General features: G+C 49.9%; 26 non-coding genes across 26 annotated transcripts; all 26 read left to right on the forward strand.

The window, feature by feature from the left end:
• The first annotated feature begins 20 nt into the window (after positions 1-20).
• Trnas-cga lies at positions 21-102 on the forward strand. Its single transcript has one exon. It is a non-coding gene; the product is annotated as a tRNA-Ser (tRNA).
• A 702-nt stretch (positions 103-804) lies between these two features.
• Positions 805-886, forward strand: Trnas-uga. Its single transcript has one exon. It is a non-coding gene; the product is annotated as a tRNA-Ser (tRNA).
• Positions 887-1,476: 590 nt separating this feature from the next.
• Positions 1,477-1,549, forward strand: Trnaf-gaa. Its single transcript has one exon. It is a non-coding gene; the product is annotated as a tRNA-Phe (tRNA).
• A 539-nt stretch (positions 1,550-2,088) lies between these two features.
• On the forward strand, positions 2,089-2,161 carry Trnak-uuu. The gene has a single exon. It is a non-coding gene; the product is annotated as a tRNA-Lys (tRNA).
• Positions 2,162-2,299: 138 nt separating this feature from the next.
• Trnas-cga lies at positions 2,300-2,381 on the forward strand. The gene has a single exon. It is a non-coding gene; the product is annotated as a tRNA-Ser (tRNA).
• A 702-nt stretch (positions 2,382-3,083) lies between these two features.
• On the forward strand, positions 3,084-3,165 carry Trnas-uga. Its single transcript has one exon. It is a non-coding gene; the product is annotated as a tRNA-Ser (tRNA).
• A 590-nt stretch (positions 3,166-3,755) lies between these two features.
• On the forward strand, positions 3,756-3,828 carry Trnaf-gaa. The gene has a single exon. It is a non-coding gene; the product is annotated as a tRNA-Phe (tRNA).
• Positions 3,829-4,367: 539 nt separating this feature from the next.
• On the forward strand, positions 4,368-4,440 carry Trnak-uuu. Its single transcript has one exon. It is a non-coding gene; the product is annotated as a tRNA-Lys (tRNA).
• A 138-nt stretch (positions 4,441-4,578) lies between these two features.
• Trnas-cga lies at positions 4,579-4,660 on the forward strand. The gene has a single exon. It is a non-coding gene; the product is annotated as a tRNA-Ser (tRNA).
• A 702-nt stretch (positions 4,661-5,362) lies between these two features.
• On the forward strand, positions 5,363-5,444 carry Trnas-uga. The gene has a single exon. It is a non-coding gene; the product is annotated as a tRNA-Ser (tRNA).
• Positions 5,445-6,034: 590 nt separating this feature from the next.
• Positions 6,035-6,107, forward strand: Trnaf-gaa. The gene has a single exon. It is a non-coding gene; the product is annotated as a tRNA-Phe (tRNA).
• A 539-nt stretch (positions 6,108-6,646) lies between these two features.
• Positions 6,647-6,719, forward strand: Trnak-uuu. Its single transcript has one exon. It is a non-coding gene; the product is annotated as a tRNA-Lys (tRNA).
• Positions 6,720-6,857: 138 nt separating this feature from the next.
• On the forward strand, positions 6,858-6,939 carry Trnas-cga. The gene has a single exon. It is a non-coding gene; the product is annotated as a tRNA-Ser (tRNA).
• Positions 6,940-7,641: 702 nt separating this feature from the next.
• Positions 7,642-7,723, forward strand: Trnas-uga. Its single transcript has one exon. It is a non-coding gene; the product is annotated as a tRNA-Ser (tRNA).
• Positions 7,724-8,313: 590 nt separating this feature from the next.
• On the forward strand, positions 8,314-8,386 carry Trnaf-gaa. The gene has a single exon. It is a non-coding gene; the product is annotated as a tRNA-Phe (tRNA).
• Positions 8,387-8,925: 539 nt separating this feature from the next.
• Trnak-uuu lies at positions 8,926-8,998 on the forward strand. The gene has a single exon. It is a non-coding gene; the product is annotated as a tRNA-Lys (tRNA).
• A 138-nt stretch (positions 8,999-9,136) lies between these two features.
• Positions 9,137-9,218, forward strand: Trnas-cga. Its single transcript has one exon. It is a non-coding gene; the product is annotated as a tRNA-Ser (tRNA).
• A 702-nt stretch (positions 9,219-9,920) lies between these two features.
• Positions 9,921-10,002, forward strand: Trnas-uga. The gene has a single exon. It is a non-coding gene; the product is annotated as a tRNA-Ser (tRNA).
• A 590-nt stretch (positions 10,003-10,592) lies between these two features.
• Positions 10,593-10,665, forward strand: Trnaf-gaa. The gene has a single exon. It is a non-coding gene; the product is annotated as a tRNA-Phe (tRNA).
• Positions 10,666-11,204: 539 nt separating this feature from the next.
• Trnak-uuu lies at positions 11,205-11,277 on the forward strand. Its single transcript has one exon. It is a non-coding gene; the product is annotated as a tRNA-Lys (tRNA).
• A 138-nt stretch (positions 11,278-11,415) lies between these two features.
• Trnas-cga lies at positions 11,416-11,497 on the forward strand. Its single transcript has one exon. It is a non-coding gene; the product is annotated as a tRNA-Ser (tRNA).
• A 702-nt stretch (positions 11,498-12,199) lies between these two features.
• Trnas-uga lies at positions 12,200-12,281 on the forward strand. Its single transcript has one exon. It is a non-coding gene; the product is annotated as a tRNA-Ser (tRNA).
• Positions 12,282-12,871: 590 nt separating this feature from the next.
• Trnaf-gaa lies at positions 12,872-12,944 on the forward strand. The gene has a single exon. It is a non-coding gene; the product is annotated as a tRNA-Phe (tRNA).
• Positions 12,945-13,483: 539 nt separating this feature from the next.
• On the forward strand, positions 13,484-13,556 carry Trnak-uuu. The gene has a single exon. It is a non-coding gene; the product is annotated as a tRNA-Lys (tRNA).
• Positions 13,557-13,694: 138 nt separating this feature from the next.
• Trnas-cga lies at positions 13,695-13,776 on the forward strand. The gene has a single exon. It is a non-coding gene; the product is annotated as a tRNA-Ser (tRNA).
• Positions 13,777-14,482: 706 nt separating this feature from the next.
• On the forward strand, positions 14,483-14,564 carry Trnas-uga. The gene has a single exon. It is a non-coding gene; the product is annotated as a tRNA-Ser (tRNA).
• Positions 14,565-15,098: the final 534 nt, after the last annotated feature.

Consider the following 15,098-nt stretch of genomic DNA (forward strand, 5'->3'; position numbering starts at 1 on the left):
GGGAGAACACCGCGCTAACGGCAGTCGTGGCCGAGTGGTTAAGGCGTCTGACTCGAAATCAGATTCCCTCTGGGAGCGTAGGTTCGAATCCTACCGGCTGCGTGCGATTTTGCGTACAGAGGAGCAAACATTTTCGCACACATGTGACATGCGTGGGCGAATGCGGGTGCAAACCAGTGACGCCATTCTCAACAAGACGAAAATTTCCGTTTTAAGAATACTGAGTTTTCGCGACGACCGCTGCTTACTGTGGCTATCGGTTCACCTCACACTGACACTGACGCTGGGACTGCAGAAAGCCGTCGCTGAGATCGTGAGTTCACAGATGTGCTCGAAAGTGATGGACAGAGCGAACATTTCATTTTCTTTTTAAGAATCGCAATTTCCATCACTCGAGTGCGGCCAAAGCAGTGGTGCAGCGTTTCTTTTCTTAAGATCTCGCAGCTGCTTGGAGGTATGTCGATCGTTTTAAGACGACAGAAAACTAGCGTCAGCGGTGCGTCAGTGGGAAGTCGGTGAAGTCGCCATTGGAGCCATAAGCCAGTAATTACGACATACGAATCACTCGCGCACCGCGCAGCTGTACGATAATGCTCGTGCGTGGGCCCGCATAGCTGAGTCGGTAGAGCGCTAGGTTTTCAACCAAAGGGTCCTGGGTTCAAGTCCCTGTCTGGGCGAAAATTAATACACTTTCGTAACGGCTAATGGAAACCCTACAGAAAAGAGTGAGGCCACGCCGTTTTCTGCCATCAGATTGCTTCTAAAGATGGCGGTTTCAGTTGTCGGGAGTCGCTTCCGCCACCGGCAGTCGTGGCCGAGTGGTTAAGGCGTCTGACTTGAAATCAGATTCCCTCTGGGAGCGTAGGTTCGAGTCCTGCCGACTGCGAAAATTTTCTCGCTCTCAAAAGGCGGACGTTCAGCTGCATCCTAGCAGTTGCGTCACTACTAAACACGTGGGTCACCAGCAATGTGCAGTGCTATTTGATCCAGGGCGCAGCGTTACAGTCGCGCCCAGAAGCCGCAGCTCATCTCCGCGTCTCACAGCCGTCCACCTGGTGTTAGTACAAGTGTCGCCTCACTGGGCAGTGCAGATGTGTCCATTTTAGCTTGCAGACGATGACGTGTAGCAATTTATGAGCTAACGCAAGTCGTATGTTTTACCGTGTGTATCTGCTAGATACTGCCTCTCATACGGTGGAGAGACTCACTCCTTCTTGTGTCTCGTTCTCCGCACACGAGTTGCCCCTGGCATCGATATAGCGCGGGTTTTCTAGCGTCAGCGAAGTCAATATTACACGAATCGAGTCGACATGTTTGCTTGTTACGATGACGGAAGAAGAAGAAATGTGTGTGGAACTTCACTGCATCGGCTGCTCGCCTTTCAGCGCCCCTGTGTCTTATCAGACGAAGGTGACTGTGAAATTGGCAACGAGGCAGAGGTTAACGAACACATGCAAATGGCAACGTTCAACGTCAGCCGAAATAGCTCAGTTGGGAGAGCGTTAGACTGAAGATCTAAAGGTCCCTGGTTCGATCCCGGGTTTCGGCAGGTATTCGTTTTGATGCGACGCCAATGGAATTACTCTGCGTTTGTGATAATGCAACTACCGCTGACAACAAAAATGACTCTCTCCTGTAGCTGTTCTGGTTGTCTAGTGCATGCCATAAGAGGAACTCACTAGACAACTAACTCCCCTAGAAGCAAAAGAATTAAAAATATCCTACCGACTGCATTCCTTTTTCTGTGTCAGGTGGTGAAGAACGTCTTCAACGGAACCGTGAAATGAGCGAAAGCGTGGGAAACATTGCATTCGAAATGCTTGTGAATTTTCCAATTGCCCAGTGAGTGTCGACAAAACACGTAAATTCTCTGCTCCGACGTATGAGGCGTAACAACTAGTGCAATTTGTTGTTACATCGTGTGCCAGCAGTCTTCGAGAGTGTGTTACGAGCTTAGCGTGATAAGTTTGTAGACAGCATGTAGGCGACGTTTTATTAGTAACGGCCCCATACAGCGATTGCACAACAGTAAAGGACATGAGTCAATGTATAGTTGTGCATTGTGGGAGGTTTTGCAGCCTCGTCTGAGCCCGAATAGCTCAGTTGGTAGAGCATTAGGCTTTTAACCTAAGGGTCCAGGGTTCAAGTCCCCGTCGAGGCGGAAATTTTAACACTTTGGTAGCGATTCGTCTGGTAGCGGTGGAAACGCTACGGAAAATAATGCAGTTACGCCGTTTACTGACACCACAGTGCTTTAAACGGTAGCAGTTGCATGTGTCGGGAGAACACCGCGCTAACGGCAGTCGTGGCCGAGTGGTTAAGGCGTCTGACTCGAAATCAGATTCCCTCTGGGAGCGTAGGTTCGAATCCTACCGGCTGCGTGCGATTTTGCGTACAGAGGAGCAAACATTTTCGCACACATGTGACATGCGTGGGCGAATGCGGGTGCAAACCAGTGACGCCATTCTCAACAAGACGAAAATTTCCGTTTTAAGAATACTGAGTTTTCGCGACGACCGCTGCTTACTGTGGCTATCGGTTCACCTCACACTGACACTGACGCTGGGACTGCAGAAAGCCGTCGCTGAGATCGTGAGTTCACAGATGTGCTCGAAAGTGATGGACAGAGCGAACATTTCATTTTCTTTTTAAGAATCGCAATTTCCATCACTCGAGTGCGGCCAAAGCAGTGGTGCAGCGTTTCTTTTCTTAAGATCTCGCAGCTGCTTGGAGGTATGTCGATCGTTTTAAGACGACAGAAAACTAGCGTCAGCGGTGCGTCAGTGGGAAGTCGGTGAAGTCGCCATTGGAGCCATAAGCCAGTAATTACGACATACGAATCACTCGCGCACCGCGCAGCTGTACGATAATGCTCGTGCGTGGGCCCGCATAGCTGAGTCGGTAGAGCGCTAGGTTTTCAACCAAAGGGTCCTGGGTTCAAGTCCCTGTCTGGGCGAAAATTAATACACTTTCGTAACGGCTAATGGAAACCCTACAGAAAAGAGTGAGGCCACGCCGTTTTCTGCCATCAGATTGCTTCTAAAGATGGCGGTTTCAGTTGTCGGGAGTCGCTTCCGCCACCGGCAGTCGTGGCCGAGTGGTTAAGGCGTCTGACTTGAAATCAGATTCCCTCTGGGAGCGTAGGTTCGAGTCCTGCCGACTGCGAAAATTTTCTCGCTCTCAAAAGGCGGACGTTCAGCTGCATCCTAGCAGTTGCGTCACTACTAAACACGTGGGTCACCAGCAATGTGCAGTGCTATTTGATCCAGGGCGCAGCGTTACAGTCGCGCCCAGAAGCCGCAGCTCATCTCCGCGTCTCACAGCCGTCCACCTGGTGTTAGTACAAGTGTCGCCTCACTGGGCAGTGCAGATGTGTCCATTTTAGCTTGCAGACGATGACGTGTAGCAATTTATGAGCTAACGCAAGTCGTATGTTTTACCGTGTGTATCTGCTAGATACTGCCTCTCATACGGTGGAGAGACTCACTCCTTCTTGTGTCTCGTTCTCCGCACACGAGTTGCCCCTGGCATCGATATAGCACGGGTTTTCTAGCGTCAGCGAAGTCAATATTACACGAATCGAGTCGACATGTTTGCTTGTTACGATGACGGAAGAAGAAGAAATGTGTGTGGAACTTCACTGCATCGGCTGCTCGCCTTTCAGCGCCCCTGTGTCTTATCAGACGAAGGTGACTGTGAAATTGGCAACGAGGCAGAGGTTAACGAACACATGCAAATGGCAACGTTCAACGTCAGCCGAAATAGCTCAGTTGGGAGAGCGTTAGACTGAAGATCTAAAGGTCCCTGGTTCGATCCCGGGTTTCGGCAGGTATTCGTTTTGATGCGACGCCAATGGAATTACTCTGCGTTTGTGATAATGCAACTACCGCTGACAACAAAAATGACTCTCTCCTGTAGCTGTTCTGGTTGTCTAGTGCATGCCATAAGAGGAACTCACTAGACAACTAACTCCCCTAGAAGCAAAAGAATTAAAAATATCCTACCGACTGCATTCCTTTTTCTGTGTCAGGTGGTGAAGAACGTCTTCAACGGAACCGTGAAATGAGCGAAAGCGTGGGAAACATTGCATTCGAAATGCTTGTGAATTTTCCAATTGCCCAGTGAGTGTCGACAAAACACGTAAATTCTCTGCTCCGACGTATGAGGCGTAACAACTAGTGCAATTTGTTGTTACATCGTGTGCCAGCAGTCTTCGAGAGTGTGTTACGAGCTTAGCGTGATAAGTTTGTAGACAGCATGTAGGCGACGTTTTATTAGTAACGGCCCCATACAGCGATTGCACAACAGTAAAGGACATGAGTCAATGTATAGTTGTGCATTGTGGGAGGTTTTGCAGCCTCGTCTGAGCCCGAATAGCTCAGTTGGTAGAGCATTAGGCTTTTAACCTAAGGGTCCAGGGTTCAAGTCCCCGTCGAGGCGGAAATTTTAACACTTTGGTAGCGATTCGTCTGGTAGCGGTGGAAACGCTACGGAAAATAATGCAGTTACGCCGTTTACTGACACCACAGTGCTTTAAACGGTAGCAGTTGCATGTGTCGGGAGAACACCGCGCTAACGGCAGTCGTGGCCGAGTGGTTAAGGCGTCTGACTCGAAATCAGATTCCCTCTGGGAGCGTAGGTTCGAATCCTACCGGCTGCGTGCGATTTTGCGTACAGAGGAGCAAACATTTTCGCACACATGTGACATGCGTGGGCGAATGCGGGTGCAAACCAGTGACGCCATTCTCAACAAGACGAAAATTTCCGTTTTAAGAATACTGAGTTTTCGCGACGACCGCTGCTTACTGTGGCTATCGGTTCACCTCACACTGACACTGACGCTGGGACTGCAGAAAGCCGTCGCTGAGATCGTGAGTTCACAGATGTGCTCGAAAGTGATGGACAGAGCGAACATTTCATTTTCTTTTTAAGAATCGCAATTTCCATCACTCGAGTGCGGCCAAAGCAGTGGTGCAGCGTTTCTTTTCTTAAGATCTCGCAGCTGCTTGGAGGTATGTCGATCGTTTTAAGACGACAGAAAACTAGCGTCAGCGGTGCGTCAGTGGGAAGTCGGTGAAGTCGCCATTGGAGCCATAAGCCAGTAATTACGACATACGAATCACTCGCGCACCGCGCAGCTGTACGATAATGCTCGTGCGTGGGCCCGCATAGCTGAGTCGGTAGAGCGCTAGGTTTTCAACCAAAGGGTCCTGGGTTCAAGTCCCTGTCTGGGCGAAAATTAATACACTTTCGTAACGGCTAATGGAAACCCTACAGAAAAGAGTGAGGCCACGCCGTTTTCTGCCATCAGATTGCTTCTAAAGATGGCGGTTTCAGTTGTCGGGAGTCGCTTCCGCCACCGGCAGTCGTGGCCGAGTGGTTAAGGCGTCTGACTTGAAATCAGATTCCCTCTGGGAGCGTAGGTTCGAGTCCTGCCGACTGCGAAAATTTTCTCGCTCTCAAAAGGCGGACGTTCAGCTGCATCCTAGCAGTTGCGTCACTACTAAACACGTGGGTCACCAGCAATGTGCAGTGCTATTTGATCCAGGGCGCAGCGTTACAGTCGCGCCCAGAAGCCGCAGCTCATCTCCGCGTCTCACAGCCGTCCACCTGGTGTTAGTACAAGTGTCGCCTCACTGGGCAGTGCAGATGTGTCCATTTTAGCTTGCAGACGATGACGTGTAGCAATTTATGAGCTAACGCAAGTCGTATGTTTTACCGTGTGTATCTGCTAGATACTGCCTCTCATACGGTGGAGAGACTCACTCCTTCTTGTGTCTCGTTCTCCGCACACGAGTTGCCCCTGGCATCGATATAGCACGGGTTTTCTAGCGTCAGCGAAGTCAATATTACACGAATCGAGTCGACATGTTTGCTTGTTACGATGACGGAAGAAGAAGAAATGTGTGTGGAACTTCACTGCATCGGCTGCTCGCCTTTCAGCGCCCCTGTGTCTTATCAGACGAAGGTGACTGTGAAATTGGCAACGAGGCAGAGGTTAACGAACACATGCAAATGGCAACGTTCAACGTCAGCCGAAATAGCTCAGTTGGGAGAGCGTTAGACTGAAGATCTAAAGGTCCCTGGTTCGATCCCGGGTTTCGGCAGGTATTCGTTTTGATGCGACGCCAATGGAATTACTCTGCGTTTGTGATAATGCAACTACCGCTGACAACAAAAATGACTCTCTCCTGTAGCTGTTCTGGTTGTCTAGTGCATGCCATAAGAGGAACTCACTAGACAACTAACTCCCCTAGAAGCAAAAGAATTAAAAATATCCTACCGACTGCATTCCTTTTTCTGTGTCAGGTGGTGAAGAACGTCTTCAACGGAACCGTGAAATGAGCGAAAGCGTGGGAAACATTGCATTCGAAATGCTTGTGAATTTTCCAATTGCCCAGTGAGTGTCGACAAAACACGTAAATTCTCTGCTCCGACGTATGAGGCGTAACAACTAGTGCAATTTGTTGTTACATCGTGTGCCAGCAGTCTTCGAGAGTGTGTTACGAGCTTAGCGTGATAAGTTTGTAGACAGCATGTAGGCGACGTTTTATTAGTAACGGCCCCATACAGCGATTGCACAACAGTAAAGGACATGAGTCAATGTATAGTTGTGCATTGTGGGAGGTTTTGCAGCCTCGTCTGAGCCCGAATAGCTCAGTTGGTAGAGCATTAGGCTTTTAACCTAAGGGTCCAGGGTTCAAGTCCCCGTCGAGGCGGAAATTTTAACACTTTGGTAGCGATTCGTCTGGTAGCGGTGGAAACGCTACGGAAAATAATGCAGTTACGCCGTTTACTGACACCACAGTGCTTTAAACGGTAGCAGTTGCATGTGTCGGGAGAACACCGCGCTAACGGCAGTCGTGGCCGAGTGGTTAAGGCGTCTGACTCGAAATCAGATTCCCTCTGGGAGCGTAGGTTCGAATCCTACCGGCTGCGTGCGATTTTGCGTACAGAGGAGCAAACATTTTCGCACACATGTGACATGCGTGGGCGAATGCGGGTGCAAACCAGTGACGCCATTCTCAACAAGACGAAAATTTCCGTTTTAAGAATACTGAGTTTTCGCGACGACCGCTGCTTACTGTGGCTATCGGTTCACCTCACACTGACACTGACGCTGGGACTGCAGAAAGCCGTCGCTGAGATCGTGAGTTCACAGATGTGCTCGAAAGTGATGGACAGAGCGAACATTTCATTTTCTTTTTAAGAATCGCAATTTCCATCACTCGAGTGCGGCCAAAGCAGTGGTGCAGCGTTTCTTTTCTTAAGATCTCGCAGCTGCTTGGAGGTATGTCGATCGTTTTAAGACGACAGAAAACTAGCGTCAGCGGTGCGTCAGTGGGAAGTCGGTGAAGTCGCCATTGGAGCCATAAGCCAGTAATTACGACATACGAATCACTCGCGCACCGCGCAGCTGTACGATAATGCTCGTGCGTGGGCCCGCATAGCTGAGTCGGTAGAGCGCTAGGTTTTCAACCAAAGGGTCCTGGGTTCAAGTCCCTGTCTGGGCGAAAATTAATACACTTTCGTAACGGCTAATGGAAACCCTACAGAAAAGAGTGAGGCCACGCCGTTTTCTGCCATCAGATTGCTTCTAAAGATGGCGGTTTCAGTTGTCGGGAGTCGCTTCCGCCACCGGCAGTCGTGGCCGAGTGGTTAAGGCGTCTGACTTGAAATCAGATTCCCTCTGGGAGCGTAGGTTCGAGTCCTGCCGACTGCGAAAATTTTCTCGCTCTCAAAAGGCGGACGTTCAGCTGCATCCTAGCAGTTGCGTCACTACTAAACACGTGGGTCACCAGCAATGTGCAGTGCTATTTGATCCAGGGCGCAGCGTTACAGTCGCGCCCAGAAGCCGCAGCTCATCTCCGCGTCTCACAGCCGTCCACCTGGTGTTAGTACAAGTGTCGCCTCACTGGGCAGTGCAGATGTGTCCATTTTAGCTTGCAGACGATGACGTGTAGCAATTTATGAGCTAACGCAAGTCGTATGTTTTACCGTGTGTATCTGCTAGATACTGCCTCTCATACGGTGGAGAGACTCACTCCTTCTTGTGTCTCGTTCTCCGCACACGAGTTGCCCCTGGCATCGATATAGCACGGGTTTTCTAGCGTCAGCGAAGTCAATATTACACGAATCGAGTCGACATGTTTGCTTGTTACGATGACGGAAGAAGAAGAAATGTGTGTGGAACTTCACTGCATCGGCTGCTCGCCTTTCAGCGCCCCTGTGTCTTATCAGACGAAGGTGACTGTGAAATTGGCAACGAGGCAGAGGTTAACGAACACATGCAAATGGCAACGTTCAACGTCAGCCGAAATAGCTCAGTTGGGAGAGCGTTAGACTGAAGATCTAAAGGTCCCTGGTTCGATCCCGGGTTTCGGCAGGTATTCGTTTTGATGCGACGCCAATGGAATTACTCTGCGTTTGTGATAATGCAACTACCGCTGACAACAAAAATGACTCTCTCCTGTAGCTGTTCTGGTTGTCTAGTGCATGCCATAAGAGGAACTCACTAGACAACTAACTCCCCTAGAAGCAAAAGAATTAAAAATATCCTACCGACTGCATTCCTTTTTCTGTGTCAGGTGGTGAAGAACGTCTTCAACGGAACCGTGAAATGAGCGAAAGCGTGGGAAACATTGCATTCGAAATGCTTGTGAATTTTCCAATTGCCCAGTGAGTGTCGACAAAACACGTAAATTCTCTGCTCCGACGTATGAGGCGTAACAACTAGTGCAATTTGTTGTTACATCGTGTGCCAGCAGTCTTCGAGAGTGTGTTACGAGCTTAGCGTGATAAGTTTGTAGACAGCATGTAGGCGACGTTTTATTAGTAACGGCCCCATACAGCGATTGCACAACAGTAAAGGACATGAGTCAATGTATAGTTGTGCATTGTGGGAGGTTTTGCAGCCTCGTCTGAGCCCGAATAGCTCAGTTGGTAGAGCATTAGGCTTTTAACCTAAGGGTCCAGGGTTCAAGTCCCCGTCGAGGCGGAAATTTTAACACTTTGGTAGCGATTCGTCTGGTAGCGGTGGAAACGCTACGGAAAATAATGCAGTTACGCCGTTTACTGACACCACAGTGCTTTAAACGGTAGCAGTTGCATGTGTCGGGAGAACACCGCGCTAACGGCAGTCGTGGCCGAGTGGTTAAGGCGTCTGACTCGAAATCAGATTCCCTCTGGGAGCGTAGGTTCGAATCCTACCGGCTGCGTGCGATTTTGCGTACAGAGGAGCAAACATTTTCGCACACATGTGACATGCGTGGGCGAATGCGGGTGCAAACCAGTGACGCCATTCTCAACAAGACGAAAATTTCCGTTTTAAGAATACTGAGTTTTCGCGACGACCGCTGCTTACTGTGGCTATCGGTTCACCTCACACTGACACTGACGCTGGGACTGCAGAAAGCCGTCGCTGAGATCGTGAGTTCACAGATGTGCTCGAAAGTGATGGACAGAGCGAACATTTCATTTTCTTTTTAAGAATCGCAATTTCCATCACTCGAGTGCGGCCAAAGCAGTGGTGCAGCGTTTCTTTTCTTAAGATCTCGCAGCTGCTTGGAGGTATGTCGATCGTTTTAAGACGACAGAAAACTAGCGTCAGCGGTGCGTCAGTGGGAAGTCGGTGAAGTCGCCATTGGAGCCATAAGCCAGTAATTACGACATACGAATCACTCGCGCACCGCGCAGCTGTACGATAATGCTCGTGCGTGGGCCCGCATAGCTGAGTCGGTAGAGCGCTAGGTTTTCAACCAAAGGGTCCTGGGTTCAAGTCCCTGTCTGGGCGAAAATTAATACACTTTCGTAACGGCTAATGGAAACCCTACAGAAAAGAGTGAGGCCACGCCGTTTTCTGCCATCAGATTGCTTCTAAAGATGGCGGTTTCAGTTGTCGGGAGTCGCTTCCGCCACCGGCAGTCGTGGCCGAGTGGTTAAGGCGTCTGACTTGAAATCAGATTCCCTCTGGGAGCGTAGGTTCGAGTCCTGCCGACTGCGAAAATTTTCTCGCTCTCAAAAGGCGGACGTTCAGCTGCATCCTAGCAGTTGCGTCACTACTAAACACGTGGGTCACCAGCAATGTGCAGTGCTATTTGATCCAGGGCGCAGCGTTACAGTCGCGCCCAGAAGCCGCAGCTCATCTCCGCGTCTCACAGCCGTCCACCTGGTGTTAGTACAAGTGTCGCCTCACTGGGCAGTGCAGATGTGTCCATTTTAGCTTGCAGACGATGACGTGTAGCAATTTATGAGCTAACGCAAGTCGTATGTTTTACCGTGTGTATCTGCTAGATACTGCCTCTCATACGGTGGAGAGACTCACTCCTTCTTGTGTCTCGTTCTCCGCACACGAGTTGCCCCTGGCATCGATATAGCACGGGTTTTCTAGCGTCAGCGAAGTCAATATTACACGAATCGAGTCGACATGTTTGCTTGTTACGATGACGGAAGAAGAAGAAATGTGTGTGGAACTTCACTGCATCGGCTGCTCGCCTTTCAGCGCCCCTGTGTCTTATCAGACGAAGGTGACTGTGAAATTGGCAACGAGGCAGAGGTTAACGAACACATGCAAATGGCAACGTTCAACGTCAGCCGAAATAGCTCAGTTGGGAGAGCGTTAGACTGAAGATCTAAAGGTCCCTGGTTCGATCCCGGGTTTCGGCAGGTATTCGTTTTGATGCGACGCCAATGGAATTACTCTGCGTTTGTGATAATGCAACTACCGCTGACAACAAAAATGACTCTCTCCTGTAGCTGTTCTGGTTGTCTAGTGCATGCCATAAGAGGAACTCACTAGACAACTAACTCCCCTAGAAGCAAAAGAATTAAAAATATCCTACCGACTGCATTCCTTTTTCTGTGTCAGGTGGTGAAGAACGTCTTCAACGGAACCGTGAAATGAGCGAAAGCGTGGGAAACATTGCATTCGAAATGCTTGTGAATTTTCCAATTGCCCAGTGAGTGTCGACAAAACACGTAAATTCTCTGCTCCGACGTATGAGGCGTAACAACTAGTGCAATTTGTTGTTACATCGTGTGCCAGCAGTCTTCGAGAGTGTGTTACGAGCTTAGCGTGATAAGTTTGTAGACAGCATGTAGGCGACGTTTTATTAGTAACGGCCCCATACAGCGATTGCACAACAGTAAAGGACATGAGTCAATGTATGGTTGTGCATTGTGGGAGGTTTTGCAGCCTCGTCTGAGCCCGAATAGCTCAGTTGGTAGAGCATTAGGCTTTTAACCTAAGGGTCCAGGGTTCAAGTCCCCGTCGAGGCGGAAATTTTAACACTTTGGTAGCGATTCGTCTGGTAGCGGTGGAAACGCTACGGAAAATAATGCAGTTACGCCGTTTACTGACACCACAGTGCTTTAAACGGTAGCAGTTGCATGTGTCGGGAGAACACCGCGCTAACGGCAGTCGTGGCCGAGTGGTTAAGGCGTCTGACTCGAAATCAGATTCCCTCTGGGAGCGTAGGTTCGAATCCTACCGGCTGCGTGCGATTTTGCGTACAGAGGAGCAAACATTTTCGCACACATGTGACATGCGTGGGCGAATGCGGGTGCAAACCAGTGACGCCATTCTCAACAAGACGAAAATTTCCGTTTTAAGAATACTGAGTTTTCGCGACGACCGCTGCTTACTGTGGCTATCGGTTCACCTCACACTGACACTGACGCTGGGACTGCAGAAAGCCGTCGCTGAGATCGTGAGTTCACAGATGTGCTCGAAAGTGATGGACAGAGCGAACATTTCATTTTCTTTTTAAGAATCGCAATTTCCATCACTCGAGTGCGGCCAAAGCAGTGGTGCAGCGTTTCTTTTCTTAAGATCTCGCAGCTGCTTGGAGGTATGTCGATCGTTTTAAGACGACAGAAAACTAGCGTCAGCGGTGCGTCAGTGGGAAGTCGGTGAAGTCGCCATTGGAGCCATAAGCCAGTAATTACGACATACGAATCACTCGCGCACCGCGCAGCTGTACGATAATGCTCGTGCGTGGGCCCGCATAGCTGAGTCGGTAGAGCGCTAGGTTTTCAACCAAAGGGTCCTGGGTTCAAGTCCCTGTCTGGGCGAAAATTAATACACTTTCGTAACGGCTAATGGAAACCCTACAGAAAAGAGTGAGGCCACGCCGTTTTCTGCCATCAGATTGCTTCTAAAGATGGCGGTTTCAGTTGTCGGGAGTCGCTTCCGCCACCGGCAGTCGTGGCCGAGTGGTTAAGGCGTCTGACTTGAAATCAGATTCCCTCTGGGAGCGTAGGTTCGAGTCCTGCCGACTGCGAAAATTTTCTCGCTCTCAAAAGGCGGACGTTCAGCTGCATCCTAGCAGTTGCGTCACTACTAAACACGTGGGTCACCAGCAATGTGCAGTGCTATTTGATCCAGGGCGCAGCGTTACAGTCGCGCCCAGAAGCCGCAGCTCATCTCCGCGTCTCACAGCCGTCCACCTGGTGTTAGTACAAGTGTCGCCTCACTGGGCAGTGCAGATGTGTCCATTTTAGCTTGCAGACGATGACGTGTAGCAATTTATGAGCTAACGCAAGTCGTATGTTTTACCGTGTGTATCTGCTAGATACTGCCTCTCATACGGTGGAGAGACTCACTCCTTCTTGTGTCTCGTTCTCCGCACACGAGTTGCCCCTGGCATCGATATAGCACGGGTTTTCTAGCGTCAGCGAAGTCAATATTACACGAATCGAGTCGACATGTTTGCTTGTTACGATGACGGAAGAAGAAGAAATGTGTGTGGAACTTCACTGCATCGGCTGCTCGCCTTTCAGCGCCCCTGTGTCTTATCAGACGAAGGTGACTGTGAAATTGGCAACGAGGCAGAGGTTAACGAACACATGCAAATGGCAACGTTCAACGTCAGCCGAAATAGCTCAGTTGGGAGAGCGTTAGACTGAAGATCTAAAGGTCCCTGGTTCGATCCCGGGTTTCGGCAGGTATTCGTTTTGATGCGACGCCAATGGAATTACTCTGCGTTTGTGATAATGCAACTACCGCTGACAACAAAAATGACTCTCTCCTGTAGCTGTTCTGGTTGTCTAGTGCATGCCATAAGAGGAACTCACTAGACAACTAACTCCCCTAGAAGCAAAAGAATTAAAAATATCCTACCGACTGCATTCCTTTTTCTGTGTCAGGTGGTGAAGAACGTCTTCAACGGAACCGTGAAATGAGCGAAAGCGTGGGAAACATTGCATTCGAAATGCTTGTGAATTTTCCAATTGCCCAGTGAGTGTCGACAAAACACGTAAATTCTCTGCTCCGACGTATGAGGCGTAACAACTAGTGCAATTTGTTGTTACATCGTGTGCCAGCAGTCTTCGAGAGTGTGTTACGAGCTTAGCGTGATAAGTTTGTAGACAGCATGTAGGCGACGTTTTATTAGTAACGGCCCCATACAGCGATTGCACAACAGTAAAGGACATGAGTCAATGTATGGTTGTGCATTGTGGGAGGTTTTGCAGCCTCGTCTGAGCCCGAATAGCTCAGTTGGTAGAGCATTAGGCTTTTAACCTAAGGGTCCAGGGTTCAAGTCCCCGTCGAGGCGGAAATTTTAACACTTTGGTAGCGATTCGTCTGGTAGCGGTGGAAACGCTACGGAAAATAATGCAGTTACGCCGTTTACTGACACCACAGTGCTTTAAACGGTAGCAGTTGCATGTGTCGGGAGAACACCGCGCTAACGGCAGTCGTGGCCGAGTGGTTAAGGCGTCTGACTCGAAATCAGATTCCCTCTGGGAGCGTAGGTTCGAATCCTACCGGCTGCGTGCGATTTTGCGTACAGAGGAGCAAACATTTTCGCACACATGTGACATGCGTGGGCGAATGCGGGTGCAAACCAGTGACGCCATTCTCAACAAGACGAAAATTTCCGTTTTAAGAATACTGAGTTTTCGCGACGACCGCTGCTTACTGTGGCTATCGGTTCACCTCACACTGACACTGACGCTGGGACTGCAGAAAGCCGTCGCTGAGATCGTGAGTTCACAGATGTGCTCGAAAGTGATGGACAGAGCGAACATTTCATTTTCTTTTTAAGAATCGCAATTTCCATCACTCGAGTGCGGCCAAAGCAGTGGTGGGTGCAGCGTTTCTTTTCTTAAGATCTCGCAGCTGCTTGGAGGTATGTCGATCGTTTTAAGACGACAGAAAACTAGCGTCAGCGGTGCGTCAGTGGGAAGTCGGTGAAGTCGCCATTGGAGCCATAAGCCAGTAATTACGACATACGAATCACTCGCGCACCGCGCAGCTGTACGATAATGCTCGTGCGTGGGCCCGCATAGCTGAGTCGGTAGAGCGCTAGGTTTTCAACCAAAGGGTCCTGGGTTCAAGTCCCTGTCTGGGCGAAAATTAATACACTTTCGTAACGGCTAATGGAAACCCTACAGAAAAGAGTGAGGCCACGCCGTTTTCTGCCATCAGATTGCTTCTAAAGATGGCGGTTTCAGTTGTCGGGAGTCGCTTCCGCCACCGGCAGTCGTGGCCGAGTGGTTAAGGCGTCTGACTTGAAATCAGATTCCCTCTGGGAGCGTAGGTTCGAGTCCTGCCGACTGCGAAAATTTTCTCGCTCTCAAAAGGCGGACGTTCAGCTGCATCCTAGCAGTTGCGTCACTACTAAACACGTGGGTCACCAGCAATGTGCAGTGCTATTTGATCCAGGGCGCAGCGTTACAGTCGCGCCCAGAAGCCGCAGCTCATCTCCGCGTCTCACAGCCGTCCACCTGGTGTTAGTACAAGTGTCGCCTCCCTGGCCAGTGCAGATGTGTCCATTTTAGCTTGCAGACGATGACGTGTAGCAATTTATGAGCTAACGCAAGTCGTATGTTTTACCGTGTGTATCTGCTAGATACTGCCTCTCATACGGTGGAGAGACTCACTCCTTCTTGTGTCTCGTTCTCCGCACACGAGTTGCCCCTGGCATCGATATAGCACGGGTTTTCTAGCGTCAGCGAAGTCAATATTACACGAATCGAGTCGACATGTTTGCTTGTTACGATGACGGAAGAAGAAGAAATGTGTGTGGAACTTCACTGCATCGGCTGCTCGCCTTTCAGCGCCCCTGTGTCTTATCAGACGAAGGTGACTGTGA

Source organism: Schistocerca americana, unplaced genomic scaffold (genome assembly GCF_021461395.2).
Source record: "Schistocerca americana isolate TAMUIC-IGC-003095 unplaced genomic scaffold, iqSchAmer2.1 HiC_scaffold_267, whole genome shotgun sequence".
Taxonomy (NCBI): domain Eukaryota; kingdom Metazoa; phylum Arthropoda; class Insecta; order Orthoptera; family Acrididae; genus Schistocerca; species Schistocerca americana.